The sequence below is a fragment of the Pavona decussata genome, unplaced genomic scaffold (assembly GCF_977016875.1).
Source record: "Pavona decussata unplaced genomic scaffold, jaPavDecu1.1 SCAFFOLD_67, whole genome shotgun sequence".
NCBI lineage: Eukaryota > Metazoa > Cnidaria > Anthozoa > Scleractinia > Agariciidae > Pavona > Pavona decussata.
This window is the reverse complement of record NW_028145486.1, coordinates 260159-282252: the sequence shown is the minus strand read 5'-3', so window position 1 is coordinate 282252 and position 22094 is coordinate 260159.

Sequence of the window (22094 nt, the reverse complement as noted above, 5' to 3'; positions counted from 1 at the left end):
TTAAGGCAACAAATTGTAAAACCCAAGAAGTGAGTTATTTTAATAGTATGTATTCAATAAAAGAACATCTTGGAATTAATCCTGGATTGGTTAAAATGGTTGCTGAGGGATTAAATATGTGTAAGACAGCAATTTCCAAAATGAATCATCAAGCATACATTTTTGAATACATTGAACAAGAAGAATTACCAGACAATCATTTTAAATCATCCAATATTAGACCACGAAAATCAACTGATGAAGAAAAAAGAATGAATCAAAAAGAACGAGTTAAAAGATGGCAAAAACAAACATTTACATGCCCAAACTGCAACAAACAATTAAAAAATGGAAGTAAATATTTGCATAAAAAATCTTGTAATTAATTAGTTGGTTTATGTTTGTAGTTTAGCGACCTGTGAATTCAATTTATTGAATTTACAGGCCGTATGGCTCAACAAATAAATAAGAGAATGTACCCGTCAGATGTACAACGGATATCTGACATGAATGTTGCCTCCAGTCTTCATTCATCTATGCCAAACCTGGAATCGCAAAACAGACGCACACGAAAAAATAATATAACATATAATATTATGAACAAATCTAATTTAGAAAAATTGACGAAAGATCAATTAATAGCATTATTATTGGAAAAACAACATCCTGTTCCAAAGCCTCGAACTAAGAAAGTGAAACCAACACCCCATCCACGAAAATCTGTCAAACAAACGGTAAAAGATTATGAGAATACAATCATCAAACCACCTGTTCAATTTAGAGATGGACCTCAACCTTTGCCGAGAAACAACATAATTCCACCTCCGATTCAATTTGCTGATAAACCCAAAGCTGCACCCAGAGTGAAAAAAGTATCATTTGATAATCAATTAATACCCAGACGTCCAATTTCAATGCCTCGAAAAAAGAAAATGGCTCCAGTTCCAACACAAAGAACCCAAATCACAGAAGTTGCAAGAGCATTTAAGGGATACACAAAATCTTATGAAGTTGGAATTAAAAATGAAACAGATCCTTTGATTCAAATGAGTTCAACCAGATTAGCGATTGCTCATTTTATGAAACAATTATTAACTCAAATGAAAGGAATTAAATTTATTGAAACTTTGACAATTTATTTTGAACAACAAAAAGGAAACCAAACTGTCTCCAGAATTGGATATTTTAATAGTAAACCAAAAACAATAACTAATGCCAATGATTTTCAAGAATCTTTGGATGTTAATGTTGAACAAATTATGAATGATATTCACAAATGGATTAGTGAAGGTTCAGCTTGGATAATTAAATCAATCAATGGACATTACATCAATATTATCAAATATGAGCCTCTTACTGGAAGTTCTTACATTAAACTTCCAACTGAACTTCAACATCACAAACATGGATTAATCAATCTACAGAATAAAGACAATCAATGCTTTCGATGGTGTCACATCAGACATTTGAATCCACAAATTAAAGATCCACAAAGAATCAAAAAAACTGATAAAGCATTTGTCAAACAATTGAATTATGATAACATTGAATTCCCTGTTTCAGTCAAACAATATAACAAAGTTGAAACACAAAACAATATCAACATCAATGTATTCGGATATGAGAACAAACAAACTTATCCAATTTATGTTTCAAAAGAAAAGTTTGATGATGTATTGAATTTGCTGTTAATCTCAGATGATGAAAATAAACATTACTGTCTTGTCAAAGATTTTAATCGATTTATGCACCACAAAACCAAATCACATGAAAGAAAACATTTTTGTATGCATTGTTTGCAATGTTTTTCATCAGAACGAGTTTTAAACAAGCATCAGGAAGTGTGTATTGAAATCAATGGTGAACAATCAATCAAAATGCCTGAAGTTGGCTCAAAAATAAAATTTACAAATTATAATAAACAAATGCAAGCGCCATTTGTGATATACGCAAATTTTGAAGCAATCACTGAACCAATTCATGGTTGTAATCAATCTAACCAACAATCTTTTACTGAAGCTTATCAAAAGCACACTGATTGTGGTTATGAATATAAAGTTGTTTGTTGCTATGATGACAAATATTCCAAACCAATAAAATATTATCGTGGAGAAAAAGCTGTTTACAAATTTATGCAAGCAATGCTTGATGAAGTCAAATATTGCAGACAAACTATTAAATACAAATTCAATAAACCATTAGTTATGTCTCCAGAAGATGAAGACAAATTCCAAAAAGCAACATCTTGTCATATTTGTGGTAAAAAATACAAGAAAACAGATAAACGTGTCAGAGATCATTGTCATATTAATGGCGAATTCCGTGGCTCAGCCCATAATCAATGTAACAGGGATTTTACAATAACTAACAAAATCCCTGTAATATTTCATAATTTGAAAGGACATGATAGTCATTTTATAATGCAAGAAATTGGTAAAATTATTGAGACCAATACTTATGTGGATAGAAAAGGTGAAACCAGACAACACAAAATTAATGTAATCCCAAATAATATGGAGAAAAACATGGCCTTCATGTTGGGTTATAATTTAGTATTTATTGACAGTCTTCAGTTTATGAATCAATCAGTGGCAAATCTGGTTACAAATCTACCAGAAGATGCATACAAATATACCAATGAAGTCTTCAAAGGTGAAAAACTGCAATTAATGAAACAAAAAGGAGTTTATCCGTATGATTATATGAGTAATTTTGATAAATTCAATGATACTCAATTACCAACCAAAGATGAATTTTACAGTCAAATGAATAATACACATATTTCTGATGAAGAATACAGTCATGCACAAAATGTTTGGAATACATTTCAATTGAAAACCATGGGTGAATACCATGATTTGTATCTCCAATCTGATGTATTATTGCTGGCTGATGTATTTGAAAATTTCCGTAAAACATGTTTGGAATATTATAGATTGGATCCATGTCATTATTTTACATCTCCTGGATTATCATGGGATGCAATGTTGAAAATGACTGAAGTCCAACTTGAATTAATCAGTGATGTGGATATGTATCAATTCGTTGAAAAAGGCATGCGTGGAGGAATCAGTTATATTGCCAACAGATACGGTAAAGCCAACAACAAATACATGCAAAATTGGAATCCTAATGAACCCAGTAAACATATCATGTATTTGGATGCAAACAATCTATATGGATGGGCGATGTCACAACATCTTCCAACAGGGAATTTCAAATGGTTGAATAAACAACAAATAAAAAACATTAATTGGAAAACAGTTCCCAAAGATAACAAGACTGGATATTTATTGGAAGTCGATTTGGATTACCCAAATGAATTACATGATTTACACAATGATTATCCATGTGCTGCTGAACAAATCAAAGTGACACAAGATATGCTGTCAGATTATTGTCAAAGAATTGCAGAAAAATTTGGAATCAAAAGTGGACAAGTCAATAAATTGATTCCAACATTGTCAAACAAATCGAAATATGTGTTACATTATCGTAATCTGCAATTATATCGTTAATTGGGTTTGAAATTGAAGAAAACCTATCGTGTTCTATCATTTGACCAATCACCTTGGTTGAAAACATACATTGATTTCAATACACGACAAAGAACTAATGCAAAGAATGCTTTTGAGAAAGATTTCTTCAAACTGATGAACAATAGTGTCTTTGGGAAAACAATGGAGAATATCAGAAAACGGGAAGACATTAAACTGGTGACTAATGAGAAACAATTGATGAAAATGACTTCCAAACCAACTTTCATAAACAGCAAAATATTCAATGAAAACCTTGTTGCAGTCCATAAAATAAAGGAATCGTTGACACTCAACAGACCAGCATATGTTGGAATGTGTATCCTTTATTTGAGCAAAACATTGATGTACGATTTCCATTACAATTTCGTTAAAAAGAAGTATGGTAACAAAGCTAAATTACTGTTTACGGATACAGATAGTTTGACATACGAAATTGAAGCAGAAGATGTGTATGCCGATTTTTGGAAACACAAAGATATGTTTGACAACAGTGATTACAACGTGGATAACAAATATTTTGATGCAACTAACAAAAAAGTAATTGGTAAATTCAAAGATGAAGCTGCTGGTGTTCCAATTGTTGAATTCGTTGGATTGAGATCCAAAATGTACTCATACATCAAAGACAACAATAATGGTGGAAAAACAGCCAAAGGTATCAAAAAGAATGTGATCAAAAATGATATTCAACATTCTGATTACAAAGATGTGTTGTTTAATGAGAAACAATTATTTCACCAAATGAAAACAATCCGCAGCAACAATCATCAATTGGGTAGTTACACAATCAACAAGACATCGTTGTCATGTTTTGATGATAAACGATATTTGCATCCAGATGGAATCTACAGTTATGCTTATGGGCATTGGAATACACATCCATCCAGGATGGCATTCAAACATTGGTAAACAAAACGTTGTGATCAAAACATTGCAGCAAAAAATTGTGTTAATCTTTTTGGCAATCATTTAATTTCGATATTTTTATTTCGAGACTTTTATTCATATTTTGTGGTAAATATTTTATTTCAAGACTTTGACTCATCTTTTGTGATGAGGTATTTGGTTTATTTTTTGTCACATATTTGATTTCGAGACTTTGTATCATTCTTTTTGATTTCAATATTTTTGAAAACATTTTTGTGTAATTATATTATATACTATATTTATACAAAAATGAAAACAAATTTGAATAATACAAAAGATGTTTCTCCGCAGGTGGAATCATCTCTGTGCCAATTCCTGCATTGCAAAGATGAATGTGAATTTTGTGGATATCATGATGAATCCAAAGTTGAAACACAACAATCAATGCCTGAATGTTGTGAATCACAAAATTTGAGAAACATGGAATGTCAAATAACGTGTGTTGCTTGTGGACAAGTTGTTGGTGAAGATTACAAAACAGAATACATCAATTTTCATGCTAATTTGTTCAAAATATACAAGAAAACAGTGTATAATAGAAAATACCATTTGTCGCATACATTAGATAAAATTATTTTGAAAAACAAAGTTGAAATCAGTTGTTCAACCAATTTCAAAATTCATAAAATATTCGTTGAAATAAACAAAATACTGCCACAAATCAATGGCAAACGAAAGAGAATAATCAGTTTGAAATATCTTTTGCATAGAATATTGCAATTTATGAAAATTGATTCTTCCCAAATTGAGTTGACAAAATCCAAAAAAACAATGAAATTATACAATGTTTATTGGGATAAAATTATGAATATTATTGGCCCCCAAATCATGCACATTATTAATCATACATAAGTGAATATCTGATATTTTTTATCATATTTGTCACCCCATTTATCGACAATCGGCGAATTATCCAAAATGAAATCATCATTTTGAATAAGCTTGTTTGTCAAATCATCTCTATCAAAATGTCCATTTCTCATTATTTCTTTTATTTCATTTAATAAATGTCCGTAAGTTTGAAAAGCATATTGGCATTGATAAAGTTTGATTTCAACTTTTTTATGCTTCATATAAGCTTGAATTATGACAGACACCGATGATATTGCCAATAATGAAGCTCCACTGGTTGCAACCGATGATGCAATACCACCAGTTGCAAATACAATGGATGAAATATTACCAGCAAACTCCCATTTTTTGAACCTTTTGTATGCACTTTTGTACATCCACATCTTTTTGTGATATGACATGTAATAAGCTTTCAATTCATCAATTTCTTCTGTTGATAATCGGGTTGAAATATGATTGAAATCAATTATTAATTTCTTCTTTTGCATATATTATATGGTTATCTTATTTTTGATGCAATAATAGAGACCAGTTATTTGACCCAAAAACATGCATTTTTTCATCCAAGGATATGTTTTTTCCTCATTAATGGTGTACATGTATCCTTTGTCATGATGATATTTGTTGTAAAATTGGCCATAAGCATCATGTAGTATTCCATGAGACCTGATATATGGTTGCCAACCAAATAATTTATGGAGAATAGCTGTTAACCATCCATCTCCAGGTCCAATTAATCCGATTCCATCATGCATTAACTCTTTGTAAACTTCATCAGGTAAACCTGTGTTGTAATATTTTTCATGCAAATATGTGAATATTACGATACTTTTTATCTTGCATTCCTGTCTGGGCAATATTGGAAGACACAATTTACGGTGAAAATCTATCATCGATGTTCGAATGTGTTCTTGCAATTCTGACAATTCTTTCATTATACAATTTGATTACAATATTTTTATTTAGTTATTTTATAAAATAAAGTAACGGAGTCCACGACCTAGTGGTTATTATCAGGTAATTGTATCCTAATATATTCAACAAAATACTTCATTGTCCAATCAGATGGATGATTGTTGAAGTAGCAATAATAGTTTTCAAATGACACATCAAAGAAGAATTCCAATTGATCAAATGATGATGACACCAAATCGGATTTGGAATGATGATATCTGTCATTTCTCCTGATATATGTGTTTGTCACAATAATCTCTTGCAATGTATTGATTCCTTTAATGTCATCTTTACTCAATAATTTTATCCATGTGTAATTTGTTTTTGGTATTGTACCACTTTTTCTTCCTATTCTCATTGCAACTTGATTGTTGAGGAACGTTACAGCTTCCTGAGCTTGTTGAGATTTAAACTGAGCCAGAGCTTGTTGTATTTTTGTTTCAACATATGGTTTGATGATGTCCTCATTGTTGTTAATTAATTGTTGGAGTGAAATTGCATGATTTGAATTAACTCCATCTTTGATAACTAAATGTCTGTTTTCTGTATCCAAATGACCATCATCATTCAGATGTATTGGTTCTCTAAATTTAAATCCAACTGGTAAATTTTCATGAGTTACTGTGAATTCAATTTTATTTCCATTTTCATCAAGAATATGGTTTCCATTTTCATCTTCAATGTATGGCATTATATTAATAGTGTTGATAAATAAATTTCAAAAGTTCCTGTGACTTCTTGGTTTATAATTGGAGAAGTAGACCCTGGACGTCTTTTAAAAATCCCCATTTGAATTATCATGGGTTTGATTGTTGTATTTGTAGTTACAAAATTTCTCCCAATTTTCATATTAAATTGTATTAAATGGGAAAATAAAGTTTTACTGTTAGCAATGGCGACAAAAGAAACTTGGTAATGATTTTTTGTATTAATTACAATATTTTTTATTTTAACCGGGCCTAATGTTCCAAATTTGAAACCATGAACATTTTCAAAAACTCCATTTTTTATGTTGCCGTTAACAACACTTGAAGTTTCAATATTTGACAACCAACTTTTATTGACAGCATGATATCTTTCAAAAAAATCACAGTATAATACTTTCAATTCAAAAGTTCCATTAACAGCAGTTCCTGCTCCAATATTATCCAATATTGACATAGAATCAATACTGACAAATTTTCTTGATTTGGGCAAATCAAATGTATTGCTTCCACTTATTATGTTTCCAATTCTGTGGTATGTGTCAGTGTTGGTTGTTTCACCTTGTTTTTTCCCATTTATCAAAATTTGTGCATTTGCAACTTGAATATTGCTTACCAAAACAATGGAGTATAGATTGAAAAAGTTATTTCCATCAGCAGCGATTTGAAAATTATTTGTTGGATTTGTTCTTTGGAAAACACCACTGCAATAGTTCCAGTGTATTTCGTTTTGAATAAGTTGGTAAAATAACCCAAATTCATTGCTTCAGAATCATATAACGGATTTAGTAAACCAGAAATAATCTTATTATTCATATCCAAATTGACTTTCATCTCCATATCTCCATTTTTATATTCAAACATTACATTGTCCAAGCCATCATACACTCCTGGATAAACGCTATCTGACCAATCTTTCACCCCATAAACAACCAGATGACATTGTACTGGAGTCGCTGTAGCTGTTCCATGCATCGTCAAATAGATGTAATTTGGAGTTTGTTTGCTGTTGTTATTGAATTGAACCAATAGCTTGCTATAAGCAGTGAAATCACGCTGTACAGCTTTGTGGATGTATGCTTCAGATGCAGTACATGATAATTGAATATTAGTCATTTCTGGTGGGTAGAATTCAAACACAATTGTGTATGTTCCAATAGCAAGAGTATAAATATTGAAACCTATCCTTGATCTGTAATCATTACTTCCACTGTCTTTAATCAATGTGATATCATAAGCTTTTTTATTCTGATGTGGGGATTGATTGAAAGCAGCTATTCCATACACTGTGATATTATATTCTGAACTGCTTTCATCGGTATCTGTAAGATATTTGAATTCATTTGTTTTATGGCTGCTGACAAGATGACTTTGCTCCAATTTGTCATCAAAATATTTTTTGGTAGTAGCATCATTATCATCAGTTGGTTGAGCCATATCTTTGATTTGTTTATTATTCATATCAAGGTTTCCAGTCATTGCAAAGCTTCCATCTTTTTTCAAATATACACTCAAATCACTTCCAACAGATGGTATTTTAGCTATTTCTGTATCAACATATGCTTTAGTGGAAGCATCATTGGGATCTGAAGGATTTCCAAGAACGATTATTTTATGACCTCTCATATCTAATTCACCACCAAGAGCATTGGGTGTTAACCTGTTGAGAAAGTTATGATCAACGTAGTGTTTATTAACAGCATCGTTATCATCAGTTGGTTGAGCCATATCTTTGATTTTATGATTTTCCATATCGAGGTCACTATTGGAGACTTTTTGTAAATATTTAGTATCACAGAAACCTAAATTAACGACATCATATGTATTTTGTATATTGGCTCCAAGATTAGTAATTTGTTGATTACCCATATCCAGATTTCCAGTCATTTCAACAGTGCCATCTTTTTTCAAATATGTAGACAAATCAGGTGATGGTATTTTTTTAATCTCATCATCGACATATTTTTTATTCGCCGCTTGATCGTTATTATCGGGTTTTAAAACACTAATATCAAAAAATGTTTTCCGTCCAGTAATATGTTGTTCTGTTGATGTAACCATTATTTCACTTTTAGCTCGTCCACCATGGCCATCAAAGTTTTTCAAATCTGGTATATTAAGATGAATGTTTTCATAAGACTGATGCTCAGTCAATAATCGAACATCATTGGAGCTACCAGCCCCGTCTGGTGTGTCTTGCAAATAGATACTATTGGTATGAACACTTCCACTGTTGCTGTAAATTACTGCTTTATTAGCTTGTACATTACCAGGAGCATTATCCAGCAATTGTATTTGGCTCTTTGTGACAACATCATTGGGATCAGCTCCTTGTTTAACATTAACAAGTTTTTTGTTTTGTATATCATAATTGCCATTTTGGGTCAATTTAAACCCTATTCCTTGAGGCCCAGCGGCTCCTTGAAGAGGAACCGTTCTGAATCCTCCTGTTGTGAAAGAAGACGATGAACTATGTTCGTTGAATATTCCCATTTATATCATTTGGTTATATTGTTCCATAAAAATTCCTGTTAATTCTTTTCATGGGCTTATCAACATATAGAAATGAAAATGGCTCGTTTGTTGCTTTAATGTATTTATCCTTGTCGACTCCCAACTCACGAGATATCAGACTTCTTTCATTGCTGCTAGGAAAGTCATAGACACAGAAATGAGAGCAATTGAGTCGAATATCTTTTGGTGTTTTGTAGAACGATTGGCTCAGATAAATAACAGAGCAGTTCTTGTGTCTGCCACGAATGAAATAATCAATCAATGGTTTCTGGTTTTTTTCACAAATAAAGTCATCAAATATGACTATCTTCTGGGCATCATCATCCTTCAATTCCTCCACTGGAATTATATCATCATTGCTACAAACAAGGACATTATACCCGACACTATTTGATATATCAGTCAATGTTTGTAGCATAGCCTTGTATTTTTGTTGCTCCAAATTTTTGGCATATAAATGTATTCTATCATAATACAAAAGTGGTTTCATCAGCATATGGTACAATAAATTTGTCTTTCCAGATCCTGAATTACCACATATTAACATCCGAAACGTGTCACTTGGCATGTAACCATACAATCTTTTGAAATTAGTGTTTTTATCATGTCTGTCATAATTTGGGATTTCCATGTATATCAATACATTATATAAGTTGAGAAAAAGTTAATATAAGTTAATAATATAATGGATCTACAAAGATTAAAACAATTATCTGAAGCCAAGATTAAGGCTGGAACAATAACCAAACAAGTTAGAGATACATTGAAGGAATACAAGCATGATAAACAAGATTTACAACAAGGTTTATCAGAAACTTTCAAACCAATTATTAAAGCTTAAGGGGAAACAAAACAAACAATTGATGAAAAACAAGACAAACTGATTGAACAATTGGAGAAAAACCAAAAAGCGTTGACTTCAGGTTTGGAAGACATTGCTATGTTAACTTATCAACCAGAAACAAAACCACAACCACAATTACCAGAATCAAAGTTACCAATTGGCTATCAACCAGCAATGATGTCACCTGATGTTGAATCAAATTTGGATGCTGGTTTTGATGATGATGAGTTCCAAAAATTGATTCAATACGATCTTGCGCCTCCGAGTTCTGTTCTCCAAGCTTCTATGCAAGGAGATATTGACATCAAGGATTATGATGAAAATATTGGCAAAATGTTGAAAAAACTTGGAGCAAAGAAGGGCCCCTTATCCAAGGGGCAAGGAAAGACCAAGAATAAAGACAAAATTGATAAAATAGATGAAGATATAAAATTATTGCAAAAATACAGAGGGCGCATTAAAATAATCCCAGAAGGAATGAAAACCATCAAAAAAGGTTCTGGTTATACTCAACCAAAGAGAAATGCATACAAAATATCATCTTCTGGGAAATATGGTGCACTCATGATCGATACTCCAAAATTAATGGGACAACTCAGACTTGTGGCAACAAAAGATAAACGCAAAGTTATGGACAAAAAGGTTGATTTCGATACAATCGATTTATTGACCAAGAGATTTAATTCAAAGAAGAAATACAGTGATATTGCCAAAATGGTATTCGATGAATTGAACCAACTCAGTGAGATTCCAATCCATAAATCCAGCAAAAAATTCAAGAAATTGGGCTCTGGTGTTGTTTATTTCAATGATCCTAATGATTTGATTAACAGAATGGAATTGCTTGGTGGATCCATTTTGGCTGGCAATAATGGAGTCAAAGAGGAATTTTCACAAATAGCCCATAAATTGAATCAACTTGGCTTGATAAACAACAAACAACTCATTGATTTATTGCAACAATATATAATCAAATAATATATGCAAGAAAGGGCGATACATATTTCATCTGTTAACCGACAAAAAATAGGCCGAAGTCGGCCTGAAGACTTTATTATCAAATTTGATCCACTATTGAAGCTTGACACAACAATGAGACATGAGCTAGCTGTTGATCGAGTTTCAATGACATACTCGTGGCATAATGTCAATGTAGGATACAACAATAATACAATAAAATACAGCCCACATAATGGTAAAAAATGGAAGACAATCACATTTGTTGATGGAATGTATTCATATGATGATCTTGATGATTATATCACTCAGTCAATAATTCAAAATGGAGATAAACCATCTTCCAGCAAGGGCATCAATCTATATTTTGTGCTTTCATCATATAGAGTTGTCATTGAGCTGGACAACCAATGGAAGCTTGATATTAGAAACTCTGATTTTGGAGCGCTTATTGGATTTGAACCAAAGTTAATTAACCAAACTGAACATGGGACAAAATTGCCAAATATTACCAATGATGTTGACGTTTTGAACATTAATTGTGATATAATAACTGATAGCCTCAGTGATGGACGATTCACAAATACACTGATAATGATACCCACTGACAATTTAACAAGGAGTTATCCATTTACTTTTGAGCCAAAAAGCCCAGTTTCTAAATCAATTATTTCAGAAATGGGGATAACAGTGACTGACGCTTTGGGTCGGCCAATTGACTTGAATGGCATTGACTGGTTCATGAGCTTGATTCTCAGGTCTAGTTTAATATAATATATCAATATATGGTACGACAAAGTGAACTTAAACCACGTTTTGACCCAGAATTGGGTCGTTATGTAAGCAAACATATCCATGGTGAAGGAATTATGGATGTTTTCAGATCAGTTGGATCAAAACTTTTCGGAAAAACAGCAAAAGAATTAGCTAAAAAAGGAGCCAAAACTGCAGCTGAAAAAGCAGTCACCAAAACTGGTGAGTTTGCTGGTAATAAAGCAGGTGATAAAATAATTCAATTATTGAGCAAAAAACAACCTTCCAAAACAAAATCAGTGACAATGAGCCAACCAAAAATGGAGCAGCCACTGACTGATTTTCAAATAGCTGAGAGAGTCAATCAGATGATATCCGGTGGAAAACTCAAAAGAAGGAGAAAATGAAAGTAATGTAACATATCTGTATAAATGAAATCATTCAGAAATCCAAAATACATTGAGAGATATGAAGATGTCTTCTTCCAATTGGAGACACCATTGAATACTGGTAATCCAGGAAATAATAGGTCACAAAAGAAAGATGGGTTTCGTTTTGTTGTTGACAACACAGGAGAAGAAACACCATTTGATTGGTATAATGCAAGAATATCAGTTGGTTTTAAAGTCCAAACAATGCAGAATGCAAATCTTGCAGATGAAGACCATAATGGTATTGTTAATGGTTCACACAGTCTTATACATGATTTCGATGTAAGATTGAATGGTAAAATGGTGTATGATTGTAATGATGCAAATCATTGTGTAAATATCAAGAATCTATTGGAATACAGTCCAGGATATGCTCAATCAACTGCAACAAATGAGTTTTTCTATCTGGATACAAACCGAAGTGCTGAAGAGAGACCTGCACAAGCTTTGTTCAACAAAGGATTTGCTGCAAGAAAAGCACTTTTGGGTCTATCAGTGGTTGTCAATACAGAAATACCATTGAATCGATACTCATTCTTTGAAGCATTGATGGATGAGTTATTACCATCAACAAGATTGGAATTAAATTTGCAGATTGAATCTGATACTATTCTAATATGGCAAGCTGGGGCTGATTGTCGTGTAATTATTACCAGAATGGAGCTTATTGTGCCACGAATCACTTTCAATTCAGAGGGGCAATCACTGTATATGAGTCAGTTTTTGAAGCCACATAAATGGGTTTATTTGCGAGAAAATGTGGAAAGAAGCAACTCATCAACACAAAGAAGTGGTAATTTTCAGATAACAAGTGGTATTTCAAAGCCAAGACATGTGTTTGTTTTCATTATCAATGATGCAAATCTTGGAGCACAAACAGCAAATCCATTTTTGTACAATACATTTAGTGTATCAACAGATCCCAGAACATTGCTAAATTGTCATTTATCTGTGGCTAATGGCAATGAATATCCTGATGTATATTACACTCCAGAGGCTGATTTGACTCGAGTTTACAGAGATGTCCTCAAATATGTGCATGCAAATAATGAATACAGTCAGGGGACTTTGTTGAATATCAATAACTTCAAAACACTATTCCCATTCTTGTATTTCGATTTAACAAAACAAAAAATGGATATCAAAGATGGTACCACAAAGCTGACATTCCACTATGAATTATCTGGCACAACTGCAACTGCATATTCAGTTTATGCATTGACATTATACGAGCAAGAAGCTGAACTCATCCAGAAGGATGGCAAACTATTGTTTCGATAAATGGAATAAATTTTTAATGTAACGTTAGTTATATAAAAGATATGACAACTTATCATTCACATGGAGTAAACCTGTCAATTGGGCAAAAAGATAAACTAGCAAAAGCATTAAAAAACAATTCAGCAATAACAATAAGATTATCAAATTCTGAATTAACTGGACCGGATCAGCTGATGTTAACCAAAACACAAATAAATAGGCTGAAAAAGGCAATGCAAAACAAAACTGGAGCAGATATTAAAATAAGCAAAACACAGATACGAAAAGCTGTACAACAAGGAGGCAGTCTTTGGTCATCATTATTCAAAATTGGCACAAAATTACTACCAATGGCAGCAAAAGCAGTTGGACCATTAGCTACTGGAGCACTTTCTGGGCTTGCAAATGTGGGTGTCAATAAAATATTTGAGAGAGGACAAGCTGGTGGTTTCCTCATTCCTCAAAATAAAATTGATCAATTAATAAAGTACAAAGATTGGCTCACTGAAGCACAAAAGAAGCAAATTGTCAATGCAATACATACTGGTGGACAGATTGTAATTAAACCAACTAAGACACAATCAGGAGGTTTTTTGGGGACATTGTTGGCTTCAATTGGCATTCCAATGGTTTTGAATGCATTAATGGGTAAAGGGTTACAGGTGGATAGAAGTAGATCCAGAAGATCGGTCCCCAGTTTTTGTTCCAAACACAACCAAAAAAGATGGTGGTTTGGTCCTACCAGTTAATTATAGGCCGCCTCCATTTTTCGGTACATGGGATCAATATGGTAAAGGTAAAAAAAAAACCAAAAAAGGAAAAGGTCTGTTATTAGGCAAAAACAGTCCATTCAAGGGGATTCCATTAATCGGAGACATTCTGTGAAATTCATAAATAAACCACTCAGTAACTTTGAACTCATTGATTGGGTCAAAAAACTCAAAATAAAACACTTCAGAGGCATTTACAGCAGAGATAATCTACCACAAAAGATGAAAAAAGATGAAGTTGGTATCATTAACCTGGATTCACAGATTGGACCAGGTACACATTGGGTTGCGTATCGAAACGGAGACAAATATGTAGAATATTTTGATAGTTTTGGGTTAATTATGCCAAAAGAAATAATGCAATTCATGTCAACAAGTGGCAAACGATTAATGTATTCAGGTGATGAAATCCAGGAAAGAGATTCAGTATTACGTAGCTATTGGTGTTTGTATTATTTATTTGAGAGACAAAAGGGTACAAGTATATTGAAAACAATCCACAATGCACATTTTGACATGAACAATCAAAGTGTCAATCATAATTTTATAATCCAATATTTTAAAAAATTATCTAATTAATTTGTATAATGGTTGATATAAGATATTGTGAAGAGTGTGATGAATACACAGAATTTTCAGGAAAATTATGTTTATGGTGTACATTGGTAACAGATTCTGAGTCAGAGGATTATGAGACGGATTATGAGTCTGACTCTGATGATAATTAATCTAATATAGTGATATAAAATGGTCAAATCATATTGTGTTAAACAAAAGAAAGAAACTGAATGTGTTCAGCCTTCAGGTTACAAGCAAGCCAAAAATGGTCGGCTCATGTTCTTCTGTACATGTGCTGAATGTGGTATAACTAAAACCAAATTTGTTAAGAAACAGGGAAACTAAATAGCCCGTTCGAAGGGGCGGGCATAATGGATACTTTAGCATCAACTGGTGCTGATATGTTAATTCAACATGCATTACCATGGATGGGAAAGAAAGCAGTTGAAATGGGTCGATATTATGGGTCTGAAGCACTTAGAAACCCTAAATTTCAGAAGAAAGCTATTGATTATGCTATCTCTAAAGCAACACCTTTTGTTCAAAAGACTGGATCAGAGATGTTTGATAAATTATCAACCAAAGTAAGGCCAAAAAGAAGGTACAAAACTGACCGAAAAGAACTTGATGGTGGTAATTTGAATACAATTTTGGAACAACTCGGTACACCAGGTAAGGTTGCGTCGAAGTCAATGGATGTTGTTGGAACATTAATTCCATCAACAAATGAAGTCTTTGATAGATACAAATCTGGAGACATTGCCAAAAGTGCTTTTAGCACAGATACTGGCATATTATCGAGTCAATTTTGGTCTGGCAAGGCTGGGAAAAAGACATTAGAAAAATACAAAGATTATCCTTGTGAAAGCATGGTCAAGATTGGAAGCAAATATCACAATACACCAAGTTGTTCAAGCTATGATTCAATTGGTTGGCACCCACCAAATTGGGATGAGTATGAAAAGGGAATCAAAGGACGACCCAAAAGCGGTGGTTCAATTGATATACACAAAATGATTGGTAAGCTCCCAAAACCCAAAGCTGGGTGGGTATTACCTGGTCATAAATACACTGGTCCATACAATGATTTGGAAAATCAAGTAAAATATAACCCCAAAACAGGGCAAATATTGGAAATATACGATAAACCAACAGGCAAAACAGATGCAATAGCCATGCAACATGATGTTGATTATTCAGTCTGCAAAGATGACAAAAAATGTAAATTAAAAGCTGACAAAAAGATGGTAAAGTCATTGGATGCTGTTCCATATTCCGAACGACAATGGGGACATTGGTTGGCAAGAAATGCAATAAATACAAAACAGAAACTGGGTCTTGGGGTTCCAAAAAACGTCAAAAGCCGTCGGGTAAAGAGGAAAACTGGCAAGAAAAATTAGCTAATGAGCTGCATAAACCCATAAGACGTAACTTTACTCGGCGGCGTGTTATTGTAAATAATATTGATGAAATATGGGCTGCTGACCTTGTTGAAATGCAACAATTCAGTAAATGGAATAAAGGTAATAGGTATCTTCTCACGACTATAGATGTTTTCAGTAAATACGGTTGGATTGTTCCATTAAAAGATAAAAAAGGTGAGACTATAACTAAAGCATTTCAAAGCATATTCAAAGAGGGTCGAAAACCAAAGTATCTGTGGACTGATAAAGGCTCAGAGTTCTACAACAAACATTTCAAAGACTTGCTCAATAAACATAACATTACACTGTATTCGACTGAAAATGAAGAGAAGTCATCAGTTGTTGAGCGCTGGAATCGAACGATTAAAAATAAAATGTGGAAACGATTCACTGCTCAAGGCAATACAATGTATCTGGATATTTTGCCTAAAATATTGAAGCAGTATAATAACACTAAACACAGTTCAGTAAAAATGACACCGACAGAAGCATCCAAGAAAAAGAATGAAGGGACTGTTTACTTCAATCTATTTGGCAATTTAACACAATCGTCATACCAAGCAAAATTTCAAGTTGGTGAAAAGGTTAGAATATCAAAGTATAAAAGAAAGCTGTTTGATCGAGGTTATACAGAAAACTGGCCAGAAGAGGTCTTCATTATCGATAAAATACAATACACGAATCCAATCACTTATAAACTGAAAGATCTCAATAATGAAGAGATTAAAGGGAGTTTTTATGAACCAGAATTATTGAAAGCCAAACAGGAGATATTCAGAATCGATAAAGTTATCAAGAGAGATTACAAGAAGAAACAAGCTTTGGTAAAGTGGAAAGGATACAATGATACCTTTAATTCTTGGATCCCAATCAAGGATTTAGTCGATGTACAAAAATAAATAAGCTCATTTCACGGCCTCACGAATATTCGATAGCGAGTCGATCGAATAAAAAAAATCTATTGTTGTGTGCAAGATAAATGATATTCTTACCTCAAAAAGCGTCTACAAACATCAGAACGATGAAAGTGGAGAAATAAATGTTCAAAAATCCCAAAACAGGAACCATAAACATGAAAACACAAGCTCTTCACAAAATGGCGACAAAATGGCCGACACGTGTATTAACAAACTAGTGTCCAGTCCGCCTTGGGTTGTGTCATCGTGAACATGCATGAAAGCGCATGCGTGTTAATCCAAATCAAGCAATATTACGCAATATACAGAAAAATAGCACCACAAGTGTAAAAATTTCAGAACTGAGTGTAATATATAGGTAATCGGGCCATTATTATATTAGTTCACAAACTCTGGTGAAGCTTTAGGGTGGTGTCAGATGGCCCCTGACTGAAACCTGTTTAACGGCTTGTGCAGATGGTGAATTACTGAGTAGTGTGGGATGTCTTCCAGTAGACGGTACCTCCAGGGTGAGCCCGCTCAGGCCCTACTGGTTTACAGCGGGGTGCTCAGAGTTCGTCCCAGGACTCAACCTCTATCCCAGAGGTAAACTGGGAAGGGACAGCCGCCTTGTCAGTGGCGGGAAAAAGACCTGCCTGGGGCCAGGCAAGTAAACAGCCAACCGAGCACCCCACGTTCAGGGTTTTGTCCATTTTCGTGACAAGTCACACAACGTCACGCGTGACAGTAACGGCATCCAGTCACACAACAACCATAAATTTGAATTATTTATGATTATTTTTTTCTTCATAACAGGTTAATTATATCCAAATTGGTGTTCAAAAATATTGTATTCATCATTCAAATCAGCGATTGATGAGTTGGTTGGATTTAATCGATGATTGTTTGTGAGTTGGGGGTCAGTTGGGTGTCATTTATGAAAGTGAGGATTTAGGTTTTTGAAAAACCGAGGATAAAAATTTAGGTTTTTGAGAAACCGAGGATTTAGGTTTTTGAAAAACCGAGGATAAAAATTTAGGTTTTTGAGAAACCGAGGATTTACGTTTTTTGAGTTCATTGTTGAATCAGGTATGAATTCAGTGATATTTTTCAAAAGTGAGCCTATATGCCCAAATATCTAACTACTGGGGGCATGTCCCCTAAACTTAACATAAAATTCAGGTGAAAACGTTTCAAGTGTTCACGGTGATAAAGGTGAATCAAGATCCACTGAAATGAAAAGCTCATCACTACCAAATAAAAATCTTATGGGAAACTCATAGGGACTTTCTGTGTTTGCTCACATGTTGCGAGTAACCAAAACATTCTTCAGATTCCAAATCCAGATGTGGGTTTCCCAAAAGAAATTCGAACATCTATTTTTGAGAAAAAAAAAACCCTTATAAAAACAGCAAGGGTGTAGTCAGCATTTGAATGTTGGACATAATTAGGCGGCTACCATTTACACGGACAGATCTCTCTGGTTTGCTGGTATATAACCAAGAGTGTAGCAAGGGGTTAGGGCTAGGAGGCCCTGTTTAGCTGGCTTATATAAAATTACTTATTACAGTGACCTGATGTTGTGTCTTTTGGCCTGTAAAAAGAAACCTGCCGCATTTACACAATCCATTTGGTTTGGAAATTTAAACTCGATTAACTTATGGAAGAAGGAAATTTGTGTGGCCAAATCAGCTGAAGAGACTACAAAGAGAAGAAATTATTTTTACGTATCACACGGGTAGACCACAATTTCTGAAACTTTGCAAACAGCAAGATGCCAATCAGTAACTCTATTGTGCCTCATCTACAACAACGGCCACAAAATGTTTCTGATAAAGCTTCGATAACAAGAACTCTCTGCATGTTCTTTTGCTTAATGTTACATTACCTTGGGGTGCACAAAAATGTTGTGACATTTCCCTGCCTGTAAATTACAGTATCTTCAATACAGTAACCATCTAAGGCGAAAACTGGTACAGCTTACTCCGGTTGAGTTAAGTCTTTTTAACTGATCGTCGATAAGCACGTTGATCTTGAGTGGAGAAAGCACAATGACGATGAATTTGTTCTCGGAACAGTTTTCATTACGAAGATGGTCACAAAGGGTAGGAACTATTCTTAGTAAAAAAGTGATTTACCGCGCTTGTTGATTGCAATGTCTCCTAGTGCCTTTTTCGTTTTGATTAAGTTTCAAGTTTTGTTGTACTCTGGACCAGAAAACGTTTCGAAGAGCACCCTTGAAAGCGAAAACTTCACCAGGAATGATCACAGTTATGAGCCGGCGGCTTTTTAGCACGGTGGACAAAGGATGCGCAGGCCCGTGTTCCGGGCCTTAAATCGAACTTTACCAGATCTCCCTTCCGCCTGACCGTGGGAGATCTGGGTACGAGATTAAATACGACTCTACTCAATGAATGCTAAATATTATAACAAAGTTGCTGATTTTCTATCAATTTTTAAAATTTTGCAATTATTTAGCATACAAAAGCTCAGTGATATTTGTTTTAATTTATTGAGTAAAATAGCACTCGGGCAACTTTCCTGAAATATCTTATTGCATTTCACCTATTATAAGAGCTTCATGTATGGCATCCTGAACGACCGTTGTGCTTTAATCCTTCAACTTTATTTTTATTTCACCTGCAAAGTAGCCAGCTCTCCAAATCCTATTCCAATGACCACTTTCGGCATGGCCTCCTCATTTACCTTTTTAAAGTAACATTTATTAATAATCACTCTCCAATTGTCACTACCTTCATTGAACCTATTGTAGCCTTGAATTGTTCCTAACTTCAACAAGATTTCAGTGACAAAATAACTTTAAAAAATTTCAAATGAATGAAAAGTACGCATTTTGTTTTGCGCTTTACTAACGTGATAGTCAAAATAGCTGTCTTGTAAACAGTATTTCGTGCCCTAAGTGCTTTCTTCAAAATTATCCTTCATATTTTACATACCAATAGAAAACCATGAAATTGAGCTTGAAAGGAACCCGTCATAAATTTTCAGATTACTGTTATTCATCTCCTAGATTAGATAGAGTAAAATAGTGAAAGGGCTGTTTGTTCGTTTACGAAATGCAGTGGTTGAAAAAAATGAGAAGGGACACAACACTACTTCACTGTGAGTTTTATTTGACTTTTGAACTGCATTTTTTGCTATCGCTCATGGTCAGTGCCTGCCTCATGTCAAGGCGCAAATATCGATCAAAAGCCATTCAAACTGGCCAAACAAAGAATGACAAAACTTGGAAACACCCACGAAAACGGGAACGATTAGTATTTTAACTTTTTTAACAAAAATTGTTTGGACTTTGACTGAAAGGAAAAAAAAATTACACGGAAATCTTACGCCTATGTAACAATGTAAAGGAATTTGAATTTGTCTTCGTGCACAATCGCTGGTGAAAATAAATCGAGTGAGGTCAAATGATGGAAGGTAGTATTCTTTTGGGTTGGTGTCCTTTTTGTGAACAAAAATTCGTTCAACTACAAGGACACAATCTCAGTCTCTTTCACACAACTATCAGGCGAGATAAGAGTTAAGCCTTAAATTCAAAATTAACTTGGAAATATTTAGGAATAGGTCCTCAAAGGGAAAGTGTCGCGAGAATTTTAACTCTTTTCGGTAAAATCTTACAACAATGATAATTTCACTTAGTTACAAAATAACTCTAAAACACCAAGAAGAAACAAATTGGTTTGAAGCTTAATGAAGGATGTATTTTCGATTTTAATTTTACAAAGGAGTTAACATCTATGATCTATTAGAGAAACAAGACAGGAAAATTTTCGGCAAGGTTAAACAGCAAGAGAAACATCCTCTACAAAACCTTATGTCTAAAATGAAGGTCAAAGAATACAATCTAAAACACAAAACTAATAACCGACCGTAATTGAACACGGATCGAGTGAAGTGTTTCTATTTTAATCGTCTAATTTTGAAATATATTTTTTAATATTATTAAAATTATTATCACTATTATTATTATTATTATTATTATTATTATGATTATTATTATGATTATTATTGTTATTATTATTATTATTATTATTATTATTATTATCATGATGATGAAGATGATGATGATGATGATGATGATGTTGATTATTATTATTATTATTATTATTATTATTATTATTATTAATATTATTTACTTTCGGTAGTTTTGACATATATTTTCCAGATCATTTGACATTTTCCTGTTTTTCACAGATCAGAGTTTATAGTTACGCTGTGGACAGGGTTGCCTATACTTCATTAGTTTTAACTTCGGCTTTGGCCTGCTCCACGGTTGAAATCAAGGCAAAACACTTTTGGATGTTATCAACCTGATCAGTGTTTTCCCTTTGGGTCTATTTTCTTAGAACACTTGTGTTTTTCTTTCCTGTTAGTGAATTTTAGCAAAACTAATTCTCATCTCTGGTTGGGACCATCTGGTCTTGGTTGAATTACAGTCGTAAACACGTTTACAGGACACTATAAAGTGAAGTGTGATTTGTGTACATTAGGTCCACATCAGACCTTCGACTGCCAATCCCCCCAAATAACCTATACTTATCAAAAAAGATTACTTACTTACTACTACAACTACTTACTACTAACTAGTGCTAAATGTTGAATAAACGCAGAATTGTTGTAGAATTGATGTAGTGAAGAACCAGTTCCTTAAAGGGCAAAGAAGAGCTACAAAGATTCCTTGTGCCTCTATGCTAAGCTGAGCGAGCTACTC